At 43.6% G+C, this 27,925-nt stretch overlaps 1 protein-coding gene across 3 annotated transcripts in view; it reads left to right on the top strand.

The window, feature by feature from the left end:
- The window catches only part of SFMBT1 (Scm like with four mbt domains 1), a 268,417-nt gene that overhangs the window by 183,198 nt on the left and 57,294 nt on the right, over positions 1-27,925 (top strand). The gene's annotated exons all lie outside the window — the stretch shown is intronic.

Here is a 27,925-nt window from a genome sequence, read left to right as displayed (position 1 = left end):
TGCATTTTGTTTTAGAATTGTAATAAATTTGATAAACAGAACAGCCCCACGTTCTTTAAACCCTCGTCCATCCCCATATCCCAAATTATTCCCAAAATGTAAACTTCAGGTATGTGTTATTCCCCTTACAACAATGGGGAAAAGTCAAACAAAGGCACCAAAATACATAAAGCAGCCATGGGGGTGGCAAAGGGTGGAAATTGGGAAGAGTACAGAATCTCTTGCACAGAGCATCTTATTGGGGTACACACATAGTGGGAAGCAGAGAGACCAAAGTACACTTTGTTACAGTGAGACAGGTTACAAAGTAGGTTACAGAGCTGTAGTGTGAGGAGAGGAAGTCCACAAATGATATCAAAATGCTATGTGACCTCTGTTTATGTTAACATGTAGAGGGGCAGAACAGAGTTGATCTAGCATATCCACCTAGAGATTGATAGAGGATAAGAGGCCATCCAATTAAGGTACATTTTTTTTTTTTTTTGCTATACGATGTTAAGGAGATCCCCAGAAGTCCCCAACGAAGCCAAGAATGCATGTATTTTGCAGTGACAGGATATTTGGTAGGCTAATCGAGTTACAGTACAAATAGGATGATCTGATGCCCAAAACCAAAATTAGAGCTGCATTTCTGGACTGTGTGTGAAAAAAGTGGGCCTTTTCCCGACAGCCCTTGGAGCAAGGCTGATAAGCATATAAACCTAAGTTATATAATTTTACTGGAGCATAGTAAATCTGATGACACCATTTAAGTTGTATGTCCCTGACTTAGCTGGGATAAGGGTGGACATGTTTGACACCTTCAAACTGTCAACTCTCCTCTGTCTACCTCTTTAGAAAGGGTCAAATTTAGCTGATGGAAAGATAGTGCTGCAAAGAGGGATTAGCCCAGATTGGTGGAACAACCAGTCATCCTGAGGGAAAAGTTTAGCAATTTGATAGAGTTTGAGAGAACTTTTTAACAATTCAGATACCTGGAGGCAATGCAGACTACTTTCTGTCTAACAAAGAGATTTGTAAGAGGTCATTATAGCTACCACTATTGCTTGAGTGGGTAAAGCCAGTCTTTTATGTACAGTATGTAGGCCAAGCAGTGATATTGAAAGTTGGGAAAGACCAACCGGGCTGATGTGAAAGAAGTTACAGGGTAACTAAAGAAATTTGAGGTTGTTGGCTTAACAAAAATTAGATAAAAATGGATTGGATACTCTTGAAGTCATATGAGATTTTAGGCCGGGGCAATAAGAAAAATCTATAATTAATTTAGGAAAATAATTATTTTCAATACATTGGCTCTACTCAACACATTTATAGGGGAGGAAATGTGTTGCTTGGCTTTATCAGTTGGAGACCTTAATATAAGGGACAGGTTACTGTCCAGGTAGGTAGTCAAGGGAAGCTGTTTGGCAATCCTTACTTGAGGTCCCTCCTGCTGTCAATCACAGCCATTGTGCCAAAGAGTAGATCGGGTGGGGGGGGGGGGGGGGTGTGTCAGTGTTGAGTGGCGTAAGCCACGGCTCTTATGGATGCACAAAGCAGCGGCTCGGGAGCGGCTTTTTCTGGGGGTACTGCTTGAGGGGGAGGAGCCAGCAGTGTCGACAGGCGACTCGAAAAGAAGAGGATCGGAAATGCTCTGTGCAAAACCACTGCACAGAGCAGGTAAGTATAACATGTTTGTTATTTTTTTTTAAAAACAATGCTTTAATACCACTTTAAGAGGACAGGTGATTGTGACAGATGAAAGTGTCAGGGTAATCAGGAAAATAATTGTTTTATCTCGGTGTACCATGAAACCCAAATCTTCCATCATTTGAAAAAAGGAGAGGAAGTGATTAGGATCAGCAAGGTAGAATAAAGCATTTATAAAAGCAATTTGTTTTAAATCAAGCTAATAAACCTGCTATACTAACCTGTTTTGTGCAATGGTATTGCAGAGAGCGGTCCCAAACCTCCTCTTCTGGGGCCCCCGGCCAGCGATCTTGCCTCCTCCTCTTTTGTGTCTGCCCACAAAGGGGTGTTCAGTTAGCCAGTATCTTCAGGAGTTCAAATGGGAAAAAGATCAATCCTATAACAGAGAAGTTCAGATAAGATCTATTTAAACAAATGGTATATAGTCCTAAATACATTCTAAATGGCTGTGATGATCGAGCTGACAAGGGAGGCCACTAGGAGCTACAGTTGGGAAAATAATTATTTGATCCCCTACAGATTTTTTAAGTTTGCCCACTTACAAAGAAATGAAAGGTCTGTCATTTTTATCATAGGTGTATTTTAAACGATAGACAGAATATCAACCAAAAATCCAGAAAAACACATGATAGGTTATAAATTGAGTTGTAGCTCAGTGAGTAAAATAAGTATTTGATCCCCAAGCAAAATATGACTTTGTGCTTGCCAACAAGGGTTTCTCAACCAAGTACTGAGGTAAGACATTTCCTGTAGTTTATTACTAGCTTTGCACACACATCTCAGAAGGGATTTTGGTCCACTCTTTACAGATCTTCTCTAAATCCTTAAGGTTTCTTGGCTGTTGCTTGACAACTCGAAGTTTAGCTCCTTCCATACATTTTCTATAAGATTAAGGTCTGGAGACTGGCTAGGCCACTCCATGACCTTAATGTGCTTCTTCTTGAGCCACTCCTTGGTTGTCTTTTGCGGTATGTCTTGAGTCATTGTCATGCTGGAAGACCCATCCACGATCCATCTTCAGTGTTCTGGCAGTGGGAAGAGGGTTATCATCCAAGATTTTACAATACATGGCCCCGTCCATTGGCCCCTTTAATTCGACAAAGTTGGACTTTACCTTTAGCAGAGAAACAGTCCCAAAGCATTATGATTCCAACTCCGTGATTGACTGTAGGGATGGTGATCTTAGGGTCATAGTCGGCAATTTTCTTCCTCCAAACTCGGCGAGTGAAGTTAATGCCAAAGAGCTCAATTTTGGTCTCTGAAGTTTGCCAATGAACATCTAAATGATTCAAAGAAGGATTGGGAGAAAGTGCTGTGGTCAGATGAGACCAAAATTTAGCTCTTTGGCATTAACTCAACTCGCATACAAAGATTGTATGGGGCCTCTGATGGAAATTTTAAGCAGGTGTGTAATATACTTGGCTCATATGAAGTAGTGGTGTTTTGGATTCAGAACAAAAGTCCGATATGATTATATCTACCCCTGATCAGATTTAATATAAAAGCATGCACGCTCTGAAGTGATTACGCTGACACTAGTTCGGAATAAAAAAAACTTCTGTTTTAATATTTCCGCTTCTCAAGACTTTTATACAATTCCTTTAAAGATTAAGATACGTCAACAAGACTGGCGCATACAATCCACAAATATAAAAATCCATATAGTGATAAAGCATTGGTATTAGCTGGGTGCTCATTTGAGGAAGTAGCTTTCTTGCAGCATTTCTGCAGCCTTTCTTGCTTCTTTTAATCCATTGGTGTTATGTTGTTATATTCTGAATGTATTCTCTGAAGCAGGCACAAACTTTTTGTTAACTGTTGCAGTCAGTCCAGTTCCTAAACAAGGGAAGGGTGAGCTTTGCTAAATATCTGAATATGTCTTAAGGCTGATAAAGTGATAAACTGATGCTGATATGTCAGGCATATAAAACATGTACTCATATATACATTGGAATGGCCGTTTCATGATTCCCTTAATCAGATCCATTACAGTTCCCCCCTTGAAACCCTGGTAAACATGGCATTGACCAGGATACAAAGAAGTACTAGTTTCATTTGGCAGGGTAAATGACAATTCCTTACCATTAATTAGTTCCAGAGTGGTCTTGGGTAATTCACTAGATGGTAAAGGACAAGTACCTAAATAAAGCAGCAAACTAAAGTAAACGGGTAGCTCTGGTGGGGGACCGGAGAAGGAGGATCAGGGATGCTCTGTGCAAAACAGCAGGTAAGTATAAAATGTTTTTACTTTATAAAAACAAAACAAACAAAAAATAGGATTTTTATATACAGCTTACCTGTAAAATCCTTTTCTTGAGAGTACATCACGGGACACAGGAGCTTCATTACATAGTGGGTTATATAGGCACCTCTGGTGATTGGACACTGGTTAACCCCTAATTAAGGAGAATTCCTCCCCTATATAACCCCTCCCATATGGGAGGCACCTCAGTTTTGTAGCAAAGCAATAGGAAACCACGTAAAACCCAAGAGGGGCGGGAGCCTTGTGTCCCGTGATGTACTCTCAAGAAAAGGATTTTACAAGTAAGCTGTATATAAAAATCCTATTTTCTTGATCATACATCACGGGACACAGGAGCTTCATTACATAGTGGGATGTCCCAAAGCAATGCTCAGATTGAGGGGAGGGAGACACAGATCATAATTATAGACCGCCATGGACCGGAGGACTTAAACTGCAGTTTGCAGTACACTGCGCCCAACGGCGATATCCTCTTGCCCTCTGACATCCACCTGATAGAATCTGGTGAATGTGTGGACTGATGACCAAGTTGCAGCCTTACAGATCTGAGCCAGGGAGGCCTGGTGATGCACTGCCCAAGAAGCACTTACAGCCCTAGTTGAGTGCGCTTTCACTTGAAAAGGAGGGATCTTCCCTTTAACACTATAGGCCTGAGAAGTAATCTGTCTAATCCACTTTGAGAGAGTGGATTTTGATGCCGCCTGGCCCTTCCTAGAGCCTTCCGGCAAAATAAATAAGCAATCAGTTTTCCTTATCTGAGCAATTGCCTGAAGATAGATACTGATTGACCTTACCACATCCAAAGTGTGCAAAGATTCTTCTTCTGCGGACTGTGGGTCCGGAAAAAAGGATGGTAGGATTACATCTTGATTCAAATGGAATCCTGAAACCACCTTAGGCAGAAAGGACCTGTTGGGACGCATTACCACCCGGTCCTTATGAATAATTAGATACGGCTCTTTGCTGGAGAGAGCTGCTAGTTCTGACACTCTTCTAGCCGTGGATATGGCTCAGAGGCGTACTAAGTAGGGGGCGGGGGGTGCGGGCCGCACCGGGTACTACACACTGGGGGGGTGTCAGGCCGGCACCCCCCTCCGCGATTATAGCGGTGCCAGCGTTGTGGGATTAGGCGGCAGCACACAGTGATAGGCACAGGCAGGGAGAGGAGAGGCGAGCTATCGCTGTGATGCAACAAGGGGGAGGGGGTTTGCGGGGGGTGCAGGGTGACACAGGTGCACCTTCCATCCCCTCCTCTCGCGGCCGCGGGCTGTCTGTCTGTGTGATCACTGATGTCACACAGGCAGGCACAGCCGAGCAGCCACCTCCCCCTCCTCTCTGTTTATGTGTAAACAGGGGGAGGGGATCTGCTGAGCATGTGCCACTGCGCCGCGCTGATCTGAGGTACTGAATGGGGGGGGTCTGCACTGAATGGGGGCTATACTGAGGAAGGGGGGCTGCACTGAAGAGGGGGGCTACACTAAAGGGGGCTGCACTGAAGAGGGGGGCTGCACTGAAGAGGGGGGCTGCACTGAAGAGGGGGGCTGCACTAAAGGGGGGCTGCACTGAATGGGGGGCTGCACTGAAGAGGGGGGGCTACACTAAAGGGGGGCTACACTAAAGGGGGGGCTGCACTGAATGGGGGGCTTCACTGAAGAGGGGGGCTGCACTGAAGAGGGGGGCTGCACTGAAGAGGGGGGCTGCAATGAACGGGGGCTACACTGAAGAAGGGGGCTACACTGAAGAAGGGAGCTACACTGAAGAAGGGGGCTACACTGAAGAAGGGGGCTACACTGAAGAAGGGGGCTGCACTGAATGGGGGGCTACGGTGAAGAGGAGGGCTGCACTGAAGAAGGGGGCTACACTGAAGAAGGGGGCTACACTGAAGAAGGGGCCTACACTGAAGAAGGGGGCTGCAGTGAAGAGGGGGGCTGCACTGAATGGGGGGCTACAGTGAAGAGGGGGGCTGCACTGAATGGGGGGCTACAGTGAAGAGGGGGGCTACACTGAAGAGGGGGGCTACACTGAAGAGGGGGGCTGCACTGAACGGGGGGCTACACTAAAGAGGGGGGCTGCACTGAATGGGGGGGCTACACTGAAGAGGGAGTCTGCACTGAATGGGGGCTACACTAAAGGGGGGGTTTGCACTGAAGGGGGGGTCTGTGTAAAATGCAGGGGGTCCAGAGCTGCAGGGTGTTGTGTAATGTAAAGGGGTCCAGAGGATCAGGGTGTTGTGTAATGTAAAGGGGCCCAGAGGTGCAGGGGGCTGTGTAATGTAAAGGGGCCAAGAGGCGAAGGGGGCTGTGTAATGTAAAGGGGCCCAGAGGTGCAGGGAGCTGTGTAATGTAAAGGGGCCCAGAGATGCAGGGTGTTGTGTAATGTAAAGGGGTCCAGAGGTACAGGGTCTTGTGTAATGTACAGGGGTCCAGGGGGGTCCAGAGGTGCAGGGTGTTGTGTAATGTAAAGGGGTCCAGAGGTGCAGGGTGTTGTGTAATGTAAAGGGATCCAGAGCTGCAGGATGATGTGTAATGTAAAGGGGTCCAGAGGTTCAGGGTGCTATGCAATGTAAAGGGGTCCAGGAGGGCAGGGTGCTATATAATGTAAAGGAGTCCCCAGGTGCAGGATGCTGTGTAATATAAAGGGGTCCAGAGGTGCAGGGTGCTGTGTAATGTAAAGGGGTCCAGAGATGCAGGGTGCTGTGTAATGTAAAGGGGTCTAGAGGTTCAGGGTGCTATGTAATGTAAAGGGGTCCCGAGGTGCAGGGTGCTGTGTAATGTAAAGAGGTCCAGAAGGGCAGGGTGCTATGTAATCTAAAGGGGCCCAGAGATGCAGGGTGCTGTGTAATGTAAAGGGGTCCAGAGGTGCAGTTGTGGAGAGGGGGTAGGCAGTAGTGACAAAGAGAAATTGAAGGATGCAGGGGGCACAGTGGGGTATTTTTTACATTTTAATGGGGGGGGGTGCCAAATATAGGATCCGCCCCGGGTGCCAAATGCTCTAGGTACGCCCCTGATATGGCTACCAAGAAAACCATTTTTTTTTGTCAAAATAACTAACGAAGCCTGATGCAAAGGTTCAAAACCTTTGATACTTTTGGTGTGCGGGAAAAATTGGCACATGGAGATATGCATCCTTGATGTCTATTGATGCTATCAACTCTCCCCCTTGCAGGGAGGAAACCACAGTGCGAATTGGCTGCATTCCGAAGGACCGGATGTGTAAAAACCGGTTCAGATCCTTCAGATCCAGGATAGGTCTGACGCTTCCATTTGGCTTTGGAACAGTGAAGAGATTCGAGTAAAACCCTGAACCCTGTTCTTTTGGGTCCGCTTCTACTATCACCCCCTGGGATAGTAAGTGATCTAAGGCCAGAAATAGCGGTCTTTGCTTTACTGGGTCTCTGGGGATCCTTGACCTTAGAAAACGAGAAGGTGGAATCTCCTGAAACTCTAGCTTGTAGCCCAGAGATACCGAAGAGACCACCCACTTGTCCCGGATCTCTTCCCGCCAGGCTTCCGCAAACTGCAGGAGCCTTCCCCCCACTTGGCCGAGCGGGGGCGCCCCTTCACAAGGAAGCTTTTGGGCTCTGCTTGGCAGGCTTTCGCCCCCAGGGTTTCTTCTGCCCCTGGGCCCGGCCTTGAGCCTTTCCTGTAGAGGAGGGTTGAGAAGGCCGTCGCCACTGCTTAGAGCTTGATGCTCCGGGAGAGAGAGAGAACGCCTAAATGATGGATGTTTGCTCCTTTTGACTGGAAGGAGAGTAGATTTACCCCCTGAAATTTTTTGGACAAATTTGTCTAATTCTTCTCCAAACAAACGTTCCCCTTTAAACGGGAACCCAATCAAATGCTTCTTGCATGATAGCTCAGCTGCCCAATTCTTTAGCCATAGGGCCCTTCGCATGTGTACCAACAGGAGAGACAAACGAGATGCTTGTTGGACCGAATCCAAAATCGCATCAATCATGAAACACAGAATTTGAGGTATTTCTGCATAATTCTCCACTTCCTCACTGGGAAGGAGGCCAAGCATCTGCTTAACCTGTTCCTTGAACTGACACAACCCCATAGCTGCGACTGTAGGCTGCACTACAACGCCAGTCATGGAAAAGGAAGGAAGCTTTTAATAATGTTTCCAGCTTCTTATCAGTTGGATCTTTAAATACCTGAGCATTATCCAAAGGACAGGTCAGGTTTCTATTTATGCAAGAAACAGCCGCATCGACAGATGGGACCCCCCATTTCTTGGTGACACTTTCCTCCAGAGGATAAACCATAGAAAACCTTTTAGGAGGAGCAAACAGTTTATCGGGATGTCCCCAATCCTCATACAACAATTTATCCATTAAGGGATGAATTGGAAAGGAAAAGGCAGTCTGTGGGATTTTCCTGACTCTCAGGGAAGAAACAGAGGACGTAGCGACCTCAGCAGTAGGCATTCTGAATGTGGTACGCACCAATTCAGTATAATACTGCACCTGTTTTCTGAGTGCCTGGGAGGAGGGGACTCTCTTCTCTTACTCTGATTAATCCGACTGCTCAAGATCCCTGTCCCAAGATAGGGATCTCTCCTCATTGTCAGAAGTGTCATCTGAAAGAGGAATCTCAGCAGAGGGAGGGGATCTACCCCTTTTCCTGCTATCTTTCAGGGAAGCTGAAATAAAATTCATGATTCTCCCTTCAAAACCCTCCAATGTAGCCCTAAGGGAGTCCTCAGTGCCGTATACCGGGGCTGAAATATTAGGAGAGGCTGCAAAACCTGACAGGGGCACGGACTCATTCTGTGAGGCTGGCTCCAGTCTTGCAGGGGGGGATGGTAACCTACAGCATTTTTATAACCCCTAGACCTAGGCGGTGACTTACCAGTGCCCTTGTTACCTCCCCCTGAGACCCTCTTACGAGGAGACATAGTCCTAAGCTACAAAGCAGCGGTACTAGTACAAAGTGCAATCACTGTTGTGCTTAAAGTCTCACAATAAATATATATGCTTAAACTGCACAACCTGATGCTGAGTAGGTGTCTTAGGTTTGCCTGGATCCAATCCCTTGGGATGCTCACTGCCCACAGCTCCTGTGTCTCCACTTACAGCCCCCTGACGCTCTGGGCTTTTTAAAACTGCCGCCTGGCGCCTGCGCAGTACAGCGCCGTGCACACCGATGTGCACGGCTCGCAACCACACTCCCCCCTCCTCCATTAGCACGGGAGCGCGCTCGGCACGCGTGCACGAGGACCGCCGGTATCCAGGGGGGAAGGGAATTGCCATCGGAGCTGCGTGGGACCCCCAGTCTACGTGGGACCCCTGTATTACCTTCATTGTGGCAGAGATGGCAGTGGAGACGTGAGTCATCTGGGAGAACCAGGCTTCACTGAGCGTGTGTATCTGAACGGCATGTAAGTATGCATCAGGCTGCTCTTACTCCCTCTAGTGGTGGAAACCAGGTAAGACATACAACTGCTCAATGAAGAAATCCATAATATAATTTATATAGGATTAACTTCCCTTACCTGTCCTCGCCGCAGGAATTGCTGAAAACAGACAGATTCCAGCCTTCACCCATCACGGCAGGCAGAGTTGTGCCAACCTTCAGGTTTTTTTGGGGTTCCTTCTCAGAAGAACCTCCTACCTGGACCTTGTAAAAGACTCTGCCAGAAACTTTCGTGCCACTATGTAAATGGTACACCAAGTCTGGTTTTCCCAGAGCCCAGTCTTCCAATAGGAGAGGACTTACAGGCAAAACCTTGTTTCTTTGGATGACGAGGCCCGGGTACCGTATCATCTTGGGAGTCAAAATATCGGCCCGAGATATGGATCCGGTTTGTTGTAGCCCTTAGGCCCCCGCAGGGACCTGCACAGAGCTTTCTTCATAGCACATGTTTTACGTGACCAACCACCATAGACGCTGGTGAAAAAACTGAGGTGCCTCCCATATGGGAGGGGTTATATAGGGGAGGAATTCTCCTTTATTGGGGGTTAACCAGTGTCTAATCACCAGAGGTGCTTATATAACCCACTATGTAATGAAGCTCCTGTGTCCCGTGATGTATGATCAAGAAAAAAGGTTGCCAGTGACTCAGTTGCTATTTCAAATAATAAGGGTGATAAGGGGACAGCTCTGTCTAGTTCCACTAATTTACAAGTTTGGGGTGAAGTGAAGGATTAAAGAGCCATTCCTCCCAAAACAGGTATTTTTGTTTTTAGTGAATCCTGAAAGGGTAAACTACATGACAATTTATATTTTATATTTTTATATAATATATATTTTGGGGGATCTGCTGGTGACTGTACTATTCTTGGTTCTGCTGCTGCTTCCGTTTTGAGGGTTTCCCACTTTTCCTGTTGGATTTTTTAATATCCATGCTTTGGCGGAAACAGCATATTCTGGAACAAAAGATGGCTGAGATCATCCAGGAAAAGAGTATTGAATTATGGTTGTCAGATCATGCTGTTAGAGTATCTTTCAGGCTGGGTTCACACTATAGCGATGCGGGAACGCCGCGAATCCGCGGCGTTTTCCCGCATCGCATGACTCCAGGCAGTTCACACTGCCCTATGCGGACTGCTGGGAGTGTCAATGAAATCTTAATGACACCCCCAGATCCGTCCGCATATCGCAGTGCGATCTGCACACTCGCACAGGAATCGGATCGCATGGTGTGAACACCCATGCGATCCGATTCTGCTGCGGACCAAAAAAAGGGTCCCGTGCGAGTTTGCTGCGGGAGCGATGCGAATTCAGCCATACTATCTGTATGGCTGAACTCGCATCGCTACAGAGATCCGATGTGATTTGCACTGCAGTGCGGTGCGAATCACATCCGGATCTCCCCCCCGCAGCAGTGTGAACCCACTCTCATTGCTGTCTTTTGTTCCCTTGTGAGAATTCCTGCCCAGGTGGCAGTTGTTAGGCAAAACAGGTTAGGGGAAATTTTCTCAATGAGGGCACAGAGAACAAATACGACTTGACAATGATTCTCATACTTCCCAGCTCAAAGCAAACTCTAACTCGGTTATCCTTCAAATGACCACCCCCTTGCCCCCGAGTACCCTCGCAAATCTTATACTTGCCTGTCCCCATTCTTCTGAGATATTAACAGTGTGGCCTTCTGGGGGCCGCATAGTCTTTTCTCTGAAGACTTTGCTTCTTCCAGCTTCACCTGCACTTGTTTATAATTCTGATGGCTTTTCAGTTGACATGAATATGAGTACAGTAATGCTTTTGGTTTTTAAAATCTTGTTTCTTTTTATATATAGTTTGTAAATATATATGTTTGAGGGGGCAGCCATGTTTGTTCATTACATATGTGGGCTGTGCCTCTTGCTTTGAAGTGCTTCGAAAAGTTATCCTAATCAAACAATACTATACACTAGCAAAGTAGTCATAGACCCTGAGTTATAGGCTCATACTAGGGTTGCCCCCTTTTCTTCGAGCCAAACCTGAACACTTCATCGGGGCATGGCATTTTTTGTAGCATACACTGATATTGTAAAATACCTGGGACACTTCTGTGTGTCCTAGGGGAGTAGTAATGCAGCACGCGCAGCGATGAACAGTTGGTTTAGCCAATTGCATATAGTGCAGGTGTGTATAATGTGCAATATACCCTGTTTCCCCGAAAATAAGACCTAGCGTGATTGTCGGTACAGGCTGCAATATAAGCCCTACCCTGTTTCCTCTAAAATAAGCCCTACCCTGAAAATAAGACCTACAAGGACTTTAACTAGGGCTTATTTGGGGGGTAGGGCTTATATTGCAGCCATCACTGACAATCACGCTAGGTCTTATTTTCGGGGAAACAGGGTAGTGCAGGCGTGTGTAATGTTTGGTGGGGAGCCTAACTGTGTAATTTTGGGGGGTGGGGGGGAGGTCTCCTGTTGTAGTATGGGACCTGTATATAGGGAAATTATTAGTAATTGTATGAATTATCAGATGTTCACATCAAAGGAGGATAATAAATTGCGTACTCAGATATACAGTATGAATGTTGAGTTAACTAGAAGAAGTTTCTTCACCTTAATTCATAGGATTTTACAACCCCTTTAAAATGATGGACTCCTTAAAAGAAAAATCAATCTTTTTGTTAGTTTTTTTGTTTATTTTATCTTTGAAGTTTTTGTATATTGCCTTCTTATGCTACAAATACACTGAGAAAAATTACAAACGCAACACTTTTGTGTTTCCCCTATTTATCATGAGCTTACCATGAAGATCTACGCTTTTTTCTATGTACACAAAAGGCCTATTTCTCTCAAATATTCACAAATCTGTCTAAATTTGTGTTAGTAAGTGATTTCCTTTGCCGAGATAATCCATCCGCCTCACAGGTGTGGCATATCAATTTGCTGGTTAGACAGTATGATTATTGCACATGTGTGCCTTAGGCTGGCCACAATAAAAGGCCACTCTAAAATGTGCAGTTCTACTGTTTTGGGGGGGGGGGGGGGGTGTGTAACAAAAACAAGTCAGTATCTGGTGTTACCACCATTTGCTTCGCACAGTGCACCACATCTCCTTTGCATAGAGTTGATCAGGTTGTTGATTGTGGCCTCTGGAATGTTGGTCCTTTTCTCTTCAATGGCTGTGTGAAGTTGCTAGATATTGTCAGGAACTGGAACCTGCTGTTGTATATGCCGATCCAGAGCATCCCAAACATGTTAAATGGGTGACATGTCTGGTGAGTATTCTGGTCATGCAAAAACTGGGATGTTTTCAGCTTCCAGGAATTGTGTACAGATCCTTGCAACATGGGGCCATGCATTATTATACTGCAATATGAGGTGATGGTTGTGGATGAATGGCACAACAATGGGCCTCAGGATCTCATCACGGTATTTCAAAATGCCATCAATAAAATGCACCTGTATTTTTTTTTTGTCCATAGCATAAGACCATACCATAACCCCACCGCCACCATGGGCCACTCGATCCACAATGTTGACATCTGCAAACTGCTCACCTAGACAACGCCATACACACTGTCCTCCATCTGCTCTGTACAGTGAAAACCAAGATTAATCTGTGAATAGAACACCTCTTAAGTTCCAGACACCGTTGAATGCGAGCATTTGCTCGCTCAAGTCGGTTACGACAATGAATGAACTGCAGTCAGGTCAAGACCCAGGTTAGGATGACGAGCATGCAGATGAGCTTCCCTGAGATGGTTTTTGACAGTTTTGGGCAGAAATTCTTTGGTTATGCGAACCGATTGTTGCAGCAGCTGTCTAAGTGGCCGGTCTCAGATTATCTTGGAGGTGAAGATGCTGGATGTGAAGGTCCTGGGCTAGTGTGGTTACACGTGGTCTGTGGTTGTGAGGCCGGTTGGATGTACGCCCTCAGATGAAGTCGGAAGTGACGAAACACGTCAGAGCGTAATCATACCGGAAGTGACGTGTGCGTCTCAAACCCTGCGTTCCAGCGAGTCGAGGAGGGCGGAAGTGAACTTCTGCTTTGTGTAGCAAAGCGATCGTTTCTCCCCAGGCGCAACAGGACCAGGAAAACAAGGCACAGTACTTTTAAATGCTTGAACATTTCTTTGTTTGGTACGCATATATGTATTGGGTTTTTATATAATAAATAGTGTTAAACAGTATTACGCTATGTTTGGACATTTCTGTTCCTTTATATGACAAACGGAATTCCAATAAGGCCGCGTACACACGAGAGGATTGTCCGTCCAACTAAGTCCGTCAGACAATCCGACAGACAGTCCGTCCTACTTTTGAATGAACGGACTTGACCACACACGATGAACAGACATTCCGCTGAAAGCTTGCGCGATGACGTGTACAGCACGTACGACGGGGCTAGAAATACGACGTCCAATACACTGCAATGCAACCTTCGGCCGTGTAAATCCTTTCTGAGCATGCGCCATACTTAGTCCGTCCAACTTGCCTACACACGAGCGGACTGTCCGCTGAAACCAAAGTTGGACGGACAATATTACAGAAATTCCGAAAGACTTAGTCCGCCAGACTGTCCGCTGAAAGTGTCAGCTGAAGCCCACACACGAGCGGACTGTCCGCTGAAACACGTTTCAGCGGACCAAGTCCGTCAGACAGTCCGCCCATGTGTATGCGGCCTAAGAGACATCTAGTGGCCAAAGAAGAAATGTGTAATGGCATTGTGAAGGCTTATGATTTCAGGTGTTCGGTGAGTGTATCCCCAAAGGGGGATCGTGTTTGATCCACAAGTGGTGTACTATATGGTGGAAGCTGTACTTGAATCACAATAGGAACTGATAGACCAAGCTCCATTTTTTTCCGGACACTGAATAGGACTAAGACCGACTCACTTTGGTGAAAAGTGTGCATGCGCTGCTATATATGAAAAGTGGACTTTTTATTTAAGTTGCAATTTTTATATATACTTTTGTTTCTTTGATTGTAAAAGCAGCAGCTTTGAAGTGTTTTATATATAAGTGGGGCACCACTCATGTATTGTATATAAGTTTGCATATTCACATCCAAGAACGCAGAGCAGTGTGCTATTAGGGCCGGTTTTTATAAGTATTTTTTAGCATATCTTTTTAATATTGGTTGGATGTACTGCCAAATTCTCTGAAACGCCTTTGGAGACGGCTTATGGTAGAGAAATAAACATTCAATTCAAGGGCAACAGCTCTGGTGGACATTCCTGCTGTCAACATGCCAATTGCACACTCCCTCAAACTTGCAACATCTGCGGCATCGTGCTGTGTGATAAAACTGCACATTTTAGAGTGGCCTTTTATTGGAGCCAGCCTAAGGCACACCTGTGCAATAATCATAATGTCTAATCAGCATCTTGATATGCTAAACCTATGAGGTGGATGGATTATCTCGGCAAAGGAGAAGTGCTCACTAACACAGATTTAGACAGATTTGTGAATGATATTTGAGAGAAATGGGCCTTTCGTGTACATAAAAAAAAAAGTCATAGATCTTTAAGTTCAGCTCATGATTAATAGGGGCAAACACAAAAGTGTTGCGTTTCTAATTTTGCTCAGTGTAGAAAAGCAGTGCATCTGGATTGGCACAGCCTCGGTAAACATTGGGAGCAGTACCCAAATCCCACATTGTGAGGACAGCCTGTAATGTTCCTTCGGGCACTAGATCCTTCATGGGCATTCACCTCGGTAACTCATGAAACCAGCCATAGGGTGTTGTACAAGTCCAGGGCCATGGTCCATCCCTATGGAATCCAGTTCCTAAAGGCCTCTTCAAAGGTATTCCCATCATGATGGACGAAGCCTGGTCATTATGTACAGTCCAGTGTTATAGATGGGTAAGACTGGATCACCCTGTATGCTTCTGGCCATTATGGTTAAAGAACCAATATAAGAATGCTGTTCACTATGGTGTAAGCTTTTCAAATTTGGCACAAAAAACTCAGCTGCTCATACAACATGCTTGCTTACGTGAAAAAAAAAACACTGCTACCGTCTGCAAAAGCCTTGGCATTATGCAGCTTCTCCTTTTGTCTTGCCATACTCCTTTGGATAGAAAGAGACCTACAAAAATCTACAAAACAGCCCCTGTTCATGAACAGCTAGAATGTGCAATCTATGATGGTTGGGTAACTCCAGAAATTATTTTTACTCCCCCCATGAAAATCTTCGACAAACTCTAGTAGAAAACACAAAAAAGTGGCCTATCCCTGTAGTTTTTTTATCCTGACATTTCAATCTTACACATTTCACTGAACCTATTGAAGTTGTTCCTTTTTTCAAAAATTCTGCAAATAGAAAATTTGAGACGCTCTTAAAGGCACTCCTTTACACTTGCGATCCCAACCCTGCAACCAGCTCTTGCTGCAATGTTAAACTGCAGCTTACTAGACTAAGGCGATGAAAAACCAACATGATGCCGTTTTCCACAATTGTACTTTAACAGAGCAAGTACAACAACTTATTTTTTCACTGCTGTTGTGTGGATGCCCTAGAACATGTCATGAGACAGATTTCATTACATACGTGGGCTTTTTTTGGGCACTCTCAGGGTGACTGCCTCCTTTATATAACATTTTTATATGTTCATATTTCTGGACTGATGGATTTAGGACAATACTTCTGATTAGTAGTCTTTGTTCAAGTCATACACCTGCCTGTGCGCCAGAAATTCATTTCATGACATGAGACATATTTCCAGAATGGTTCTAATCTTCTTTCACATGCTCAGAATCTTGTGTCTAAAAGCCTGGATAGCGAAGTTGCCCATAAAAAGCACCTTGTGTCTATGTGGAGAGGCACTTAAACAATTCATCAAAGATGTCACAGGTTTTACTCCCACAGCGGAAGATCCAAAACCCCTTTCTCAGGAGCCTCGATCACCTCAAAACACAGCACCTAACTACTTTATTCAGGCTTCGGCTTCTAAAAATAAAGTTCAGCCCCTCCGTTTGGCACAAGACTTGGCAAGTCTTCCTCAAAGTCCTTTTCCCAATAAAGGGGCGCCCTCACTCCCAAGAGTGGAGGGATATCTTTTACAGTTTGCCTCTTTCTAGAGACATCCCAGACTTGTGGATTAAATTGGTTGTTTCAGAGGAGTACAAAACAGAGTTCAAAACTTTACGCCTGCACCACTTTCTTTCTCAGATCATCCAAAAACTGTCAGAAACCGTGAACCAGATCGAAACAGAAGTACAGTAAAATCACACTTATTTATTAATAAAAAGGTAAATGGAGTAAGCGTAGTCAAAGCATGTGAATAGATTATCCTCGCGCCACAATATTTATAAACCAAAGGAAAGTACAGCAATTTACAATAAGTGAAACAATTAATATCAAACAGAGAAAATTGCGGCTGCAGCAAAACACCGACAGGGGTTCAAACCCTCCCCTGAATATGTGAACTCTAAGTGTATAAAATGGTGTTGCGCTCCTAAATATAATAAACCTGACTGAATAAATAGAAGTGTCAATACACAATGTGCAAATAATTATAAGTGAATATTTCTACAAAAGACTTAACCTTACACGTATAATAACATCCATCTAGCATAAGAGTGCATTAAATGAAGAAACACTAAAGTGCATTTAAGTGCAAAATAAATATTGCAGATGATATATACAGTATGTATCAATCCATAGTGCACAGATTTCAGTGATACCAAGATCTGGAGCCTGACCAAAAACACTAAATACTTCAATGTCCAAAAGTGCAACAGAAAAAATGTAGGTGACAACAAATGTCTAATTTGATAAATAAAGAAAAACAGAAACACTATATAAGTTGAAAAAAATATAAAAAGAAAGAAAAAATTCCGCAGTCCGTATCAGAACATGCACTGATAATATCCACTCTGTGTTGTGAGTATCTGATAATCCCGTGAGTGAATGGTCATTCCACTGGTGATAACGTGCAAGGTGTCCACACACTGGGTGCAATGGCTACCTTACCTTACTGCTGTAAGGTAAACAGCATATATCCCTTTAAGCAGGTAGTTGATGTAAACAGCAATGGGTGGCCCCCTCTAGGTCCTCAATCCCAGACAATATATATATATATCCATAGGAAAGAGAAAACTCCAATAGTGAAGTATGTAATGTAATTCAAACTTTATTTTAAAAACGGACTAAGTCCTGGGTACTCACATTTTAGCATAAGACATGAACGCAGAAAAAAACTATACACAAGGCAGCAGCATCAAACGAACGAACAGGTTGTTCGTACTGCGGGCGTCCCTTCCGGTATCCTCCTAGTCCAATCCTACGCGTATCGTCACTTGGACATGCGACTTCATCAGGGAATAAACTATAGGAGGAGACTGACCCTTAAATACCGGGTACAAATCGCGGCCATTTTCTTGCAGCCCGCTAACTACTATAGATGGTAAACACCTTCGGCCATCTTGTTGTGGTCTCAATATATTGGGGAAGGTGCGAACGTTTTAGTGGCCATTTTCCCGAGACCCAGTACCTCTTACTATACAAAGTCGCAGACATCTTCGTATGGCTTAACACTCTATGTAGTCCGCATATTGCGGAAAACACGAGCGTTTTAGTGGCCATTTTCCCGAAGCCCGCTACATCTCGCTATGAGTAGCGGCGGCCATCTTCCTATGGCTCAAATGACAGCAGCTACATTTATTAATTATGTTCGTAAACAGCGGTCACGCTTACGAAAAAACTATTCATTATCATGTTATCGGTCGTGAGCCTCACCTGCTAACATTTAAATAGCCTAAATAAATCAATTATGCAGCCACAAGCACATCTATATGGCTACAATGATATAGCCCGACCATACAAATCAACTGATGGTCATTGATCACCTGTGGCTATTTCCCAAAACTTATGCCTAAAAGCAAACAGAGGGAAAAAAACACATTTTCCCACCACTTATATCTAACATACACTATAGACAAGAAGGAAAATAATAAATTGAACGGACATCCTGCCAGAAATAGTGGTATTATGTTGAACTTAAATTATTAATATTTATCAGATTACAATGGCGCCGGATTTTACATAAAAAAGCTCATCCAGACATATAGAGCCATTGAGATCACCCTTATTAAAGGGGAAACATAATGGCATTAAAAAAATACTAAAATCTTAAAACATTCATTTAGTCATAAGACCTACCAGAGATTTTAAAATAACCCAAAAAAGACCATATCTAAAAAATATATCACCCATCAGTAATCGAGGATTACCAGGCCTACAGTAGATTAAATTATTAAACTCTATCCTAATTCCAGATGATAATATCAATGCTCTCAATATCCAAAAAACTTGAGATAAAATGCATAGGTAATTATAAAAGAGGGGAGGTAGTCCAAAAAGCGAGAATAATAAGATGTTCTAACTCAAAAGAAGGGGGGGAGGGGTTTGAGAGATGAGGAGATAAATTAATGATGCGATAATTTCGTGGCAGATACCGGAAAGGAAGTCCGCAGTACCCACTATGACATTCATTAATATACACAGCTAAAAAATTTTTATAATAATAATAAATATATTAAAAAGCATCTAAAAGGACCACTAAGGGTTATTAAAATTCTAAAAATCACTAATACAACAATTAAGATCGAAGTCCACATTCAGGCCCTGAGGTACAAAAGTATCTAGCGTAAATATCCACTTGGATTCTAATTGGCTGAGTGTTCTAACCTTATGACCTCCCCGCCAATGCTTCTTGTAGGGCTCAATGCCCCAGAAGGTGAGGTGGGTGGGGTCTTTATTGTGATGTGTACAGAAGTGTCTTGATACACTGTGTTTGTCGAACCCATTAATAATATTTTTAACATGTTCTTTTATACGCACTCTTAGGGGTCTCTTAGTGCGGCCTATGTACTGTAGGCCACAACTACATTGTAAAGCATACACAGCTCCTTCTGTATTACAGCATATAAAGTCTTTCACCTTATAAGAATTCCCAGTGCTTGTAGACTGGAAACTGAATTTCTTTTCAGGTGGACATTTCGTTTTCCTACATGCATAACAGCGTTTACAGGGAAAAAAACCTTTTCCCGTAAAGAAGGTCAGCCCATTGAATGGTGGATCAGGGACGTTTTTGACGACCTTATCTCTTAAGGTTGGTGCCCTCTTATACACAAATTTAGGACATCGTGGTAGCAAATTCTTTAAATGCACCTCTAAACATAAGATGTGCCAGTGTTTCCTAACGATCTTTTCAAACTTCCTATGTTGTGCATTATAATTCAAAACCAGGGGCACCTTTTTATCTTCTGTCTTCAAAATTTGTTTATCTCTAATGAGGTCTATCCTATTCAATCTTTCAACTTCCGTAATCCTTTGTTTTGATCTCTTCCTTCTTATAGCCTTTATTCATAAACCTCTCTCCCATCCTTCCAGCTTGTGTCAAATAGTCTTCAGTATCTGTACAGTTTCTTCTCAATCGCATAAATTGTCCTTTGGGTATGTTACATAGCCAATTGCGATGATGACAACTTTCTACTGGTAAATAACTATTCTTATCCACATTTTTAAAATGCGTCTTCGTATGTAGTCTGTCATTCTCTTGTGCAATCTCCAAATCCAGAAAAGATATAGACTTACTACTGACTTCCCATGATAGGCTAATATTCCTATTGTTTAAATTCAAATTTTCCAGAAACATAACTAGACTATTGGTATCTCCCTTCCAGAATATGATAATATCATCAATATACCTCTTAAATAATATCAGTTCTTCGGGTCCATCATGGTATATAGCTTCCTCTTCCCATTGGGCCATAAACAAACATGCCACACTTGGCGCAAACTTAGCGCCCATCGCTACTCCAGTAATTTGATGATAATACTCTCTATCGTACCAGAAATAGCTATTTTTCAGGCAAAAATCTAGACACTTGACAATATATTTCCGTTGGGAACATGGTAAGGTGCTGTACTTTCTTAAACCCCATTTTACAGCTTCAACTGCTTGATGGTGCTTTATTATTGTATATAAAGAAGAGACATCGGCTGATGCCATACTCCATGGTCCTTCTTTTCCTGAGAGATCTTCTATATTTTGTAGTATTTGTTTGGTATCCCTCAGATAGGCTCTTGTTTGTTTGACCACAGGTTGTAGGTACCTGTCTATATATTCGCCCATTCTTGAGATTAGGGAATCAATCCCATTAACTATGGGTCTGGGGGGTGGGTTTGTTTTGTCTTTATGTATCTTAGGTAATGAGTAGATAATCGGGGTCCTACATGCCTCCGGGATTAAATACTTTGCCTCCTTCTTGTTCAGGATATTTCTCTTCAACCCCAAATGTACCACCTGCTCCAATTCCTTTCTGCATTTAAAGACTGGATTCCTTGGTAGCTTTATATATGTGGTACTGTCTCCCAATAGATTCTTCATACTCTCCTTCTATTGGGTTTTTGAAAGAATTACAATGCCCCCTCCCTTATCTGCCGGGCGAATTACGATATCTTTCCTCTTCGTCAGCTTCATAATGCCATTCTTTATATACTTCGGTTCATCTTTTTTCTTTTCAAATCTTTCAAATCTTCTATAACTGCTTTTTTAAACACCTCAATATGCTTGTTATTAGAAACAGGAGGGTTAAAGATCGATTTGTTCCTCAACTCACTATGTACAATACCTCCATCTTCTACTGATAACTGTTTTTTAAACGGATTACTGGCTAGGTATTTTTTGATATTTAGTGTCCTGACATATTTCTGTATACCCACATAAGTCTCAAATTTGTCTAGATTTTTTGTAGGGGCATACTTAAGCCCTTTGTCTAGCACACCCAGTTCTTCTTGGGATAGGGGTAGGCCACTAATGTTGAAAATCCCTTCACCTTTTATTCTCTTCTTTGCCTGTATACGTTTTCCGGCCCTCTTTCCTCTCTTCTTAGTGGGCTTCTTCTTAGGTCTCTTTGATCGTTCGGATATCTCTGAGGGTGGTTCTCCATACCTCTCCCTAAAAAATGCCTATTATGATAAGAGTCCTGAAATTGGTTTTGGGTTCTACCATCTCTATTTTCTTCATCATAATCCCTCAATGGAGCATATTGATTGTATGTTGGTATTGGGTATTGTTCATACGCATAATCACGAGGTGGGCCCCAGTTTCCCCTATGCCCGTTCCCATAGTTATATGCTGGGCTCCTTCCATATTGCCTATGTGCACCTGGTGGTGGGCCCCTCTTGTCCCTTTGATTGTAAGGTGGCCTATTGTTATTCCCATTATGAGCCATAGGAAGATGGCCGCCGCTACTCATAGCGAGATGTAGCGGGCTTCGGGAAAATGGCCACTAAAACGCTCGTGTTTTCCGCAATATGCGGACTACATAGAGTGTTTTTTTTTTTTTTTTTTTTTTTAATTCTTTATTTTTCAAATTTAACAAACAATCTCGTTTTTTACAAAATTCAGTCCTTTTAACATTATCTCCAATATAAATCCCTTTTTTACCCCCCTCCCGCTCCCTCCCTACCCCTCTCACTCGGTCCTTCCCTTGTTAGGGATCGCTAACATTCAAGTAACTTCCAGTAGTTGTCAGATTTTCTAAATTGTAACCAATGTCTCCACTTATTCAGATACCTCTCCTCCGCATTTTCTGACTTATATATCGTAGCTTCAATATTTCTTATTTTTTCCAGTCTCTCTACCCATTCCTTCATTGTGGGGGGATCCTGGCTTTTCCATTTCCGTGGGATCAAGGCTTTGGCAGAGTTCAACAGACAGGGGGTCAAGGTCTGACCATATTCTTCATCTCTAACTACTGTGCCATGAAATAGGCACACCCAGGGATCGCTTCTAATCCTTTCACCTGTTACATTAAAGCTTGCTTCTATTATTTTCCCCCAGTATGCTTGTATTTTAGGACAGTCCCACCATAAGTGAGCAAAGGATCCCACCGCCGAGCATCCTCTCCAGCACCTAGGGGAATTTTCCTTGCTGATCTTATTTCCTTGCTGTGGAGTTATATACCACCTAGTCAGGAGTTTATAGGACATCTCCCTAGTTTGTGAATCTATCGCTACCGAATACGTACGTCTCAATATTTTATTTCTCTGTTCATCACTACTTAGAGAGCCTATTTCCCTTTCCCATTTCCCCAGGTATTCAGGATATTTATTTCCCGCTTCTTCTATCAAAATTTTGTATATTTTTGTAGTTCTTTTTACCAGGCTATTCCGGTTCGCAAATAATTTTTCTAAGGGCCTCAACTTCTCCTTACCCCTCAGAGGATGAGGTAAGGACTGGGCAAAGTAGTATAATTGTGAATATCTCCATTTATCTAAAGGTTTATGTCCCCATTTCCCAATGATTTCTTCATATGTGCATAATCTATCCCCTACCATAACCTCGTGTAATCTAATACTGTCTTTCCTAGCCCACCTACTAAAATATATGTACTCCTCCTGCCCTGGTCTAAAAAAAATATTATCCAACAACGGGATAAATGGTGAGTTATGTGACCACCCATGTCTCTTGTTTATTGTGTCCCAAATCCGCAGTGTATTTTTCGTGAGTGTACTTGTATTTACCGCTAACTCTCTAGTTTTTGCTGGTATCCATATTAATTCTCCTAAATTCTTTGTGCTTAAATTAATTTCTAATTCTGCCCAGTCCTTACCCCCTCCATTATATATCCAGTCCGTAACACGTGATATCATAATAGCCTCGTAGTACTTCTTAAAATCGGGTAGGGCCAGCCCCCCTCTCTCTTTACTTCTAGTCAGGATATGAGATGCCACCCTCGCTACCTTTCCCCTCCATATGAATCTTCTGATCATAGTTTTAAGTTTATTTAAGTACGCTGGGGATAATAAAATAGGAATCATTTGGCAAGTATATGTAAATATCGGTAAAATAAACATCTTTATAACATTTACTCTTCCCGTCCACGAGAGGGCTCTGTATTGAATCTTACTCAGTTGTTGCTTAATTTTATTAAGAAGAGGGATATAGTTAGCCTCAAACAGGCCTCCTATTTTTGCTGTCAAATTAATTCCCAGATACCCTAGTTCTTTTGAGCACCATCTAAACGGCAGCTTCCCCTGGAGCGCCTTTTGTTCAGCTGTTGATAGATTTAAGTTTAATATCTCAGACTTCGACATATTCACTTTGAAGTTTGAGACCTCCCCGAATTTCATAAGTTCTTTCATAGTTCCCGGGATAGAAATCCTCGGGTTAGTCATATATAGTAAAAGATCGTCGGCGAAGCCTGCTATCTTATACTCCTTGTCCAATACTTTAATTCCCTGGATATCTTGGTTTTTTCTAATGGTTGCCAGGAGGGGCTCTAATACCATTATAAAAAGAAGCGGGGAGAGGGGGCAGCCCTGACGCGTCCCATTGAATAGCTCAAGGGGGCGAGAAAGGGATCCATTAACTCTTATTCTGGCTTTAGGGCGGTCATATAGGGCCTCTATCCATCTTCTCATCTTTTCACCTATTCCAAAGTGCCTTATTACCTCAAACAGGAAGCCCCAGCTAACCCTGTCGAATGCTTTTTCAGCATCAATCGACACAAGTACCGTAGGGGCTCCCTGTGTGATTGCCTCCTGCATCAACACAATGGTTTTCAGGGTATTGTCTCTCCCTTGAACAAAACCCACCTGATCTTTCTGGACCCAATGCGGCACATATGGCCTCAATCGCTCCGCAATAATTTTTGAAAACAACTTAATGTCTGAGTTCAAGAGAGATATTGGCCTATAACTTTCAACTGCCATAGGATCTTTTGCCTCCTTCAGGATTAATGCTATATGTGCCAGCATTGTTTCATCCCTAAACTTGCCTCTCCCCTCCCCCACCACATTAAAGTACTCACATAATTTTGGCGCAAGTTGTTTTTGGAATTTCTTATAATATAAAATCGGAAACCCATCCGGACCCGGACATCCCCCCACTGCTGTATTTTTAATCGCTATTTCAACTTCCTCAATCTTAATTGGGGATTCTAGTGAGGCCATGTCCTCTTGCGTTAGTTTATGTAAATCTAACCCCCTCAGGTAGTCACCTATTTCCTCTCGGGTCGCGCCCCCCCTACTATTTCCAATATTATAGAGGGCACTGTAATATGCATGAAACGTATCCATTATCTTATCCGGCATAATTTGTACATCTCCCTTCTTGTCCCTTACTCTTGAGATAAAGGTTCTATTTTTTTTTTCCTTCACCCTCCTGGCCAGCCATTTACCTGATTTATTTCCCCAGAGATATCTCTCCTTTTCTAACGCATGATAAGCAGCCTTCCTCTCTTGCTCCAAACACTCTTCTAACTCACTCTTCATCCTTTTCAGCTCCTGACTCTCCGGGCTACCCTCCGTCCTCCTACTCTGTTCCCCTCTCTGTATCTCCTCATACAATAACCGCTTCTTTTTCTCCCTCTCTTTCTTCTTTCCCGCTCCAATCCCGATTAGTATACCTCTAATTACAACTTTATGAGACTCCCACAGTATCGGGACAGAGACTCCCGGAGTATCATTCAACCTAAAAAATTGTTCCATTTCCTGTTCGATCTTATTTATTGATTCCTTATCCTGAAGCAATAGTTCATTAAGCCTCCAGCTTGTCCCCGGCACACGTACTCCCCTAATCTCTAACTGAATTATTACTGGCGCATGGTCCGAGATCGTTATTGATTTTATTTCGGCCTTCCTTAGTGCTGATAGGAGCTGATACTCTAAAAAGATGTAATCAATTCTGGAGAAAGTACCGTGTACCGGGGAGAAGCAGGTGAAGTCCTTATCCCTTGGATGTAGTGCCCTCCAAGCATCTTGTAATTGAAAGCTTGCCAAAGCCTTTACAAACTTTCTCTGTTTATCATTGGGTGGCCTACTTCCTCCTTCCCTGACCTTCTCCTTCTTCACATCCATGTTCCAATTCAGGTCGCCTGCTAGAATCAGGTTCCCTTCCTTAAAATCTTCTATCTTTTTTAACAACTTCCTTAGGAATTTATCAGCATTCTTATTCGGGGCATATACATTTACAATAGTACATTTCATGTTCAGTAACATCCCTTTTACACACAAATATCTCCCTTCTGGGTCCACTAAACGCTTTTCTAGGTCAAATCTCGTTGCTTTACCAAAGCCAATCGCCACTCCTCTGGAGTAAGGAGAAGGGGAATCCGCATATATCCACACCGGAAAATCCCCTGTGTTTATCTTAATTCCTGAAATATGTGTTATATGTGTTTCCTGAAGGCATACTATGTTTGCTCCCATATGCCTTAACTCATCATTAATCCTATATCTTTTCCTTTTTGTATTTAAACCCCTTACATTATAAGTAACAACATTCAATAATTCCATATTTTGTTGCGAATATTAATTTCCTCTTTATCTGACGCGTCCAGTGGACCCAGCTGGATCTACTCCTACAGCTCTAAGGAAGGATCGAGTGAGAGCCCCCAAAAAAAAAGAAAAAAAAAAAAAAAAGAGATCCCCCCCCCCCTCATCCTCACCCTCCCCCCACCCCCCCCCCCCCTGTCTTATAACGGAACATCTCAAAAGATTGGGTAAGACAACCCTTTTCCCGTTGTTCCTATGGTACTGGACGATCTTCCAACCTGATCGGCCCACCTCCATAGTTTCCCTAGGGCTAATTCCGGCCCACAACCATAGGAGACCCCGCCTCCCTCACCTCCCCCCCCCCCAGTCCCCCCGCCCCCCGCTAAGTCCGCTCACCGCTAATTGTCCCCCTTCTTCTCTGCTTAGTCCAAGGTTCCTGCGTCCTACCATTTTTGACGATTTTCCCTGTCCCCCCTACCTCCTCTTCCTTTTCCCATTCTAACTGCGGAGGGGTGTTTATACCTAACCGCTCACAGAAATCCTGTACGTCCTCCGGAAAACGGAGGACCGCAGACCTTCCCTCTTTCTTCCCAATTAAGCATGATGGGAATCCCCATTGATATGGGATATTTGCTGCAGTCATCATCTCTGTAAGCGGTTTAAGTCGTCTTCTTCTCCTTAGGGTCTCTACTGCTAAATCTGAGTAAATCTGGAGTTCTGCACCCCCATAGGACAGCCCTGCATTAGTTCTAATCTTTCCCATCACCCGAGTTTTTTCCTCTACATAATGAAACCTCACTATTACATCTCGCGGGTATTCTGACCCCCTTCCTGAAGCTCGTGCTATCCTATGGATTCTATCTATTCTTAGAGGTTCTGAGATTTCCCTATCTAACAGTGGGTTGAAGATTTGTTGAGCTACTTCCTTAAGTGTCAAGCTATTATGAGACTCGGGGAGCCCTTTTATCCGTAAGTTCTTTCTCCCACTGCGATTTTCCTGGTCTTCTAACTTATGCATTAATGCCCTATTTCCCTTCCTTAATGCTGTAACCTGCTCTAGTATTTCTTCTATTTTCTGCTCGTGGGTCTCAACTTTATTTTCTATTTCCTCTACTCTCCCCAATACTTGCCCAATATCTACCCTTATTGTGGCGATTTCTACCTTGAGGGAGGTTTCCATTTTTGCGAACATCTCCCCGAGCATCTCTTTTAAATGTGAGGTTTGTTCTACAGGTGACGATCTTCCATAGCCTCCCGGGAGTATCCCTCCTTCTTCCGTGTCTCGCCTCCCTTCCTCCTGCACTTCCTCCTGTCTTCCCGCATCCCCCTGTGCCACCCCTCCATTTTTCTGGGTCACCGAAGATTTAGCGGGGATGTTCTTCTCTGTTCTACTTTCCCCCCCTCTCTGCTTACTAGCTCCCACCCGCACCGGTTTCTCCGCTCTAGGGCTCCCAATCTCCTCTTCTCTTATGGTAGAATTTGCCGCCATATATTCCTGGATCCCTACCGGGCTTGAGACTGGGGTTATTGATTTCGTCTTACTTGATTTCCCCTTCATGATGTACAAAAAAAAAAAAAAAAAAAACCACGGGGGGATTCCCCAATAGCCGCCAAATCTACGTCTGTCTCCACGTTAATTCATACTAATTCCAACAACACTATATACCCCAAAGCAATATCAAGTAAAAGTCCGGGTGAAGTCCATAAGTAAATTTTTACCGACCACCTGTAATCTCCAATGTTGCCAAGACCCCAATTAAGCAAGTTCACACTAAGCAATGACAGTCACTATTGTTCTCCAGCTCTCTGTTTTTTTTCATCTCAGGGCCGGCATAAGGCAATGATCACTATGGGTACTTTGGTTACTCCTTCCCACTCAGTCTATAGGACGGTTCCCTTTTCCCCTTCCTTTTCCTCTCCCTTTTTCCACTGTTTACTAAGAGAAAGCTCACCGACCATAGAATCTTCAACAGAACCGGAGCTTCAACAATGCAAGAACTCCTTAGCACTCAAATAAGATCTTCAGCATAATTTCCATATCAGGTACAGGTACTTCTCTTCCAGAGTTCCCTATGGGGGGGTCACAACCAAGTCCTTACATTTCCTGTGACATTCTCCAGACCACTGATATCCTCCCCCTGTCGCTGCTACCACACTCCACTCACGGATAACAACATGCAAGATTACTATATAGCTGTGTTGAGCCCTCGCAGGCTAATAGGCTTACCACCTCCCTGGTTCAGTCCAGAATTGCCTGTCTCAGCCTTCACCGACAGCTTTTACTCTCTC

Source organism: Lithobates pipiens, unplaced genomic scaffold (assembly GCF_037356315.1).
Source record: "Lithobates pipiens isolate NorthernLeopardFrog02 unplaced genomic scaffold, aLitPip1_a1.2 Scaffold_23, whole genome shotgun sequence".
NCBI classification, from domain to species: Eukaryota; Metazoa; Chordata; class Amphibia; order Anura; family Ranidae; genus Lithobates; species Lithobates pipiens.
This window is presented reverse-complemented; position numbering and strand designations above follow the sequence as displayed.